Below are 5,831 nucleotides of genomic sequence, written 5' to 3' on the forward strand. Positions count from 1 at the left end.
GGCAGATCAGGAGTTTGTGCTCACTTCACGTACAATCGGGAAAATGGTGTTTTCAATAAGCAAGCTGCACATCTGGGACAGTTTACAGGATTTATACTGTGTAGGCTATGTTCATTTATTTAATTTATGGGGCTAGGTTACAATTAAGAACAAACATCATTGGTCTGCCGCATGAAAATAAAACTCTTCAAACATCTGCCTCAACAAATACGGTCAGATGTACGGAATTACGAGGTGCGCTTGAATGCAGCAAACGCGAACAGGTGTGGTTCCTAGTGCGCATGTGAAGAGCGCAGGTAACTGCGTTGTGCAGCAGCTGCACTGAGCCAAACATTTACGTGCCAGATGAAACTTTTAAGAAAGAAAGAAGCCAACCCCAGAGGCTTCCCGGACATGGCTGCGGGCGCCAGAGCTCCAGCTGGTGTTAAACATGTTGCCACCTGCTGGGCACATTCAGGATGACGAGGATCTCCCAGATGGCTGGACAACACATCTGATTTAAAAGAGCCACATGATGACCCACTTGTTGTTATTGGGCTGACGGTGCTCTCACCTACAGACAACAGGTGTTTGATTGTGTATGAATCCGCCAGTGTGTTACCGTCCAGTCCTCATCAGCAGCTGAAAGGGAGATATCATCATAACAAGGCAGGGGGACAGTATCTGATCCATTCAGTGATTCAGTATGGGTCCAGCTGTGTCCATCAAAGGGATGGACTGAGATACATTGTTGTGTTGTCTTTTATGGGATCTCAGTGATCTGGCTTCCTTTCTGTGAATAGACCAGTGATGAATGCTTGTTTGTTCTGGAGTGCTCAACATAAACAAAATTATCATGTGCAGATGGGCCTGCTGCTTTCTCTCTCTCTCTCACACACACACACACACACACACACATTTAGAGACTTTTGAATGGAGGGGGCCAGACAAGGGCACATTTGAGAAATTAGTAAAATATATTGAGATCCAAATTTAAAGCTCCTGGTACTCTGCAATAATAAGCCCGGTTACAGTGTTTATTCAGTGTAATAATGAATGCCATGTAAACAACACTAATTACTTCAATATGAAATGATTTCAATTAGTAGCTGCTATTCGTAACTCCAAAAAGCCTGCAGCCATGGACAGATGAGACAATCGGCACACACACACAGACATGGTTTGTCTCTTTATGGTAATTTCACATTTCTCTTTATTGGCTTTGGTCATTTTATATGTCTTTGCAGCTGTTTCATGTCTCTTTGTGGACATTTGGCATCTCTTCATAGTAATTTTGCTTCATTTTATGGTCGTTTTGTGTCTCTTTCTAGTCACTTTGCATCTCTTTTTGCCTATTTGATTTTCCAACAAGACGTATTAACAGTCACCTCACACAGTGGCCAATCAGATTTGGGGGCAAGCTGTGCCATCCTCTGCCCACATGTACAATTGCAGTTCATTGAAAGTGTGCAGCGTTTGGATAACCTTGAGGTACAACACTGAGGGAAGCATATTAAAAAGAAGAAGGTGAAAAGAGAGGTCAATAATGACTCAGTGCTAGAAGTCCTTTCATGCTCATGCAGTAAAGGCAAAGCAAGTTCTTAATGTTATTGTTCCAATTACTGTTATGGGGTGGCCTTTGTATTCAGGTCACCCCCGCTGCTGCTGTTACACACTACTGCTTGACATCTGAGCCAATTAGTGCTCATCATGTGAAGCACATAGACTGCAGTCAGACGGACACGGATGTAATCATTTGTTAATACGTCACATGTACAATTTCTGCACTGACTCCTGGCGCTCTTTAGCTGTGGGAGCTGGAAGCCAGAGAGTCAGCGTCTCCAGTTTTCATCTGAATTCATTCCACTCCTACTGTGACTGCGCTCTGTCCCGAGTCCGCCAGCTTTCCCTGCCATAATAATCAAGGCCCATTTGATGTGATTACTGTGGCGTGAAGGGGAGGAGGGGAGACGAATGAAAGCACATTTTATTTCACATGTCAGAGTAACATAACTAAACAGATTCTCTTTTCTTACTGTTTCTATGAACCTCTCTGGAGACTGCTGGTTCATCCATCACCGCTGGCAGGGATTCAGAGTGAGCTTTGACTGACAGCTTTTGTCATGGTCAGAGGGCTGTGGCATTTTCCCCAGCGGTTATGGAGTCCCCTGGCACTGCTTCAGATGACACCCCGATGTTTTCAGTCAAGGATGAGGTCAACATATTGTTGAACCTTGACCTCAACTGTTGGAGAAGAGGAAATATGAGAGATAGGAATAAAAGAGATAGGAGAGGGGGAAAAGGAGTGGATATCAAATGTTGAGAGAGACACATAAAGACGGCGAGGGAGTGGGAAAGACAGCGAAGGAAGGAGAGAAAGATAAAGGCAGCCGAGCAAAAGATAGGGAGCAGCAGATTTAGTCGACACAAAAAACTCCTACACACTCTCACTTGAGCCTGCACCTCAGGCTTTGAAGGAGAGAGGAGATAGAGAGATAACCACATCCTCTTCTTACTTTCTCTCTTCCTCTCTGTCTCTGTCTCTGTCTCGTTCGGTCCTCTCCATCCAACCTTTATCTACCCCTTCATCCATCTCTTTCATACACATTCACTGAAAGTCTGATGAAAATGTCATCTTGACTCTCTGAAGGGGCTAAATGGGCTGATTGATTGTCTCTCCTTGACCTTGAAAATGGAGGCTTGAAACTGTTAAAATGATTTTAGAACTCTGTAATTGAGAAACCTCGACCTCATATCCCAGTCTCTAAACACCCACTATCTAAGAAAGTTCCTCTTCTCTTTTGACCCAGCTAATGCATCATTCAATTCAAAATCCACCTTGTTTTATTCAAAATTAATTGCATGCCGAGGGCAAACACAATAGTTTGTTTCTTATGATTTAAGGTCAGAGCTCAAAATTCGAGCCATGGATCATTTTAATACTGAGGACATTTTATTTCCTTTATCTACTGTTCAGCTGTCAGGGCTGATACATAACAATAAAGCTGTCTATTATTTTATGATTAAATTTATACTTGGATTCTGCAAAAGCCTCCATCAAAAGATATGAGATGTGAATGAAAGCCTGCCAAGAGAGTGCAGAATTGAAATGATGGTGATTTAAAATGCAGGAGCTATTTCATGTCACCATAAAGGTTCTGAATACGCATTTTTGTTCATCATTTATGCAGCCAGGAGTGCATTAGCTTGAGCCATCATTAAAGTTAGTAGTTCATTGAATTGCAGATCAGCAAAAGTTCAGATAATTGAAACTCATTATTGTTTGCAACATTAAGCAACTTAGTACCTTTATTCAATACTTGAACTTGAATATATGCATTTAAGCTATTCCACTACATTTCAGAAGAAAATATTACATTTTTACATCTTTATTACACAAATTATTTTTAAAAACAAGATTTGATACAAAAACGACATTAGCTTATGAAATACATTGCATTGTTTAAGATTAAACTTGTACCTCCCAACATTTTCTCCTCTTGAGGCCAGAGGCCCAAAGAGATCAATGTGTTTTATACTTCACAAAAAATGGAAACAATTACAGAAGAGTCACAAAAATCTAATGGTGTAGAACATTGTTTTATCTTTTTTCCATCATCTCACTGCCCCTGAGATTTATCTTGCAAGCTTGTGAGGATGCCTGACCCCTGCGTTGGTAAACACTGGACTAAACTAGCTGAATGTATGTGAAGTAGTAAGATGATACTTAGAGCACAGTGATGCATCAGTACTAACAAGCTACTTATCTCATATATAATAATGTATCAGCAGAATGAACACTTTTATTTAGAAAACTTAGAATACGTCTGTATTTTTACACAAGTATTCGTTTGAATGCATGGCTTTTACTTGTAATAGAGTATTTTTACATTATTGTGTTAGTACTTGTGCTTAAATAAAAGATCTGAGTATTTGTTCTACCACTGGTTGTTTGTAATGGCTGTGAGAAGATTTCTTTGAAAGCAAGACCTTCTATCTGGAAGACAGCAGATCTAAGGGGGCTTGTCGAGGAATTAGCTGTGAGGAATAGTTCCTCCTTCACAAGGCAACACATTAAACTCAACCATGTGGGAGAAGAATGAATCAAAAGCAGCTCAACGAAAAGCAGAAAGTGAATAATCTGCAAATGATAGTCTGGTTAGCACAAATAATGTAGAAGTTATCACCTCAGTAATCCTGAGCAAAGTCCTGATGACATTCGCTATTACAAACATCAAGCTTCCTCACCCTCTCTAATGAAATCTGAGGAGGTGTGTGTGCTGTCTGAGATACCATTCATGACTGATGGAGTTTGCAGAGCGAGAGGGCCTCCATAATTTTCACCTAGATCAGATATTGTGCACAGAAAATGAACATTTCCCAGCTGGTAAAGGATAAGCACTGACTGTCACCTACTATAATCCTAAGAGCTGTGACATCTAAACGCCATCCAAATGTGCCACGGTAAAGGCACATTGTTGCCTACAGGGGATTATAAAGCATTCCCACACAATGAAAGCAAATATGATGAGAAATAATCTGAATAATACAGATCACAAACATGAGGGGATTTCGGTAAACAGAGGAAGATACCCAAGCACTAAATAAGACGTTGCTGGACGAGGATAATGATAGCCTAAATAGGATTATAATCATTGCACAACATTCCCACACAACCACAGATGGATCCCACAAGTGAGGGGTATTAATAAGAAAAAGTCTGTAATTTCACAGTATTGTGATCAGCAGAGAGTGGATGTTTGTGCTATCAAGGCTCTCGTTAAGCTTCCCAAATCCTACAAATCTGCTGTGTGAGGGTGTAGAGAATCTGTAGAGGCCTATAACATGATACATAATACATATTGGGAGCACCTGAAGAGCATAGGTTTTAGTTTTAAACCCCTAAAAGCATCGAGAGAGAGGTGACTGTGTGTGTGAATACAACACCAAAGAACCAATCTGTACAGGCAATCTGATGGGCTTACAAGCTCATATTAAGTTCCAATTGTTGTGAGAGAAAAAAAAAAAAATGTGATGAAATATTAATGTGCTTGCTGTCTGGGAGTAAAAGAGCTGGGAGTGGAAGATCCTATTTAGGAGTAAATAGTTCCAGTGCTGCCTGCAGCCTACGGTTATATTTCCAAGCAAGTTCAGCAACACAATACAGCAAGTAGGAAATTGCTTCCAATGATCCTAAATGTGTTTTCAAGTGCAGCTAAAGCCTGGTGTCTTAAACAGGGTGGCCAGTAAATTATATTGGAGAGAGGAGATGATCGCAGCGGCACAGCCTGGGGGAGCAACAGCTGCTATGAAAGCCTTCACTTCAGCTCTCCTCATTCAACAGAATGAGGTGTTAGTGCAGCCACCTTTATCGTGGCCACTTAAAAGTGCATACTGCGACTGAAAATAGGCCATGTGTAATTTCCAAATGCTTTAACAGGACGAACCAGGACTTGAATCAAAAAATGTACCAGCATCATACTTTCCCTATGCGCAAAATGCCATCTGAGAGAGAGAGAGAGAGCTGAGTGATGGTATATTAGCAAGAGAATCCGTGTAATGCAGCTTGCGTCTGCAGCCACTATCACCTTCATTACACACATTGGGACGTGTAAAAAAAAAAAAAAAAAACTTCAGCACTTAATCAATGAAAGCAAGGCTGTTGTGCAAGGCCACAGCTTTAACACTGGCTGCCAGACAGGGCTGTTAATGATGGTGCCACTGACTGGACAAAAGCAGATTTGGGTAATGGTGGTGGTGAGTGTTGAAAGCACATATATTCTTGGATCATACTGCATCATGGCTCTCATGCACTCAGCGATGAGGATTATAAAGCAGCATTTTGACCGAGG

The sequence above is a fragment of the Pempheris klunzingeri genome, chromosome 8, assembly GCF_042242105.1.
Source record: "Pempheris klunzingeri isolate RE-2024b chromosome 8, fPemKlu1.hap1, whole genome shotgun sequence".
Classification (NCBI taxonomy): Eukaryota; Metazoa; Chordata; class Actinopteri; order Acropomatiformes; family Pempheridae; genus Pempheris; species Pempheris klunzingeri.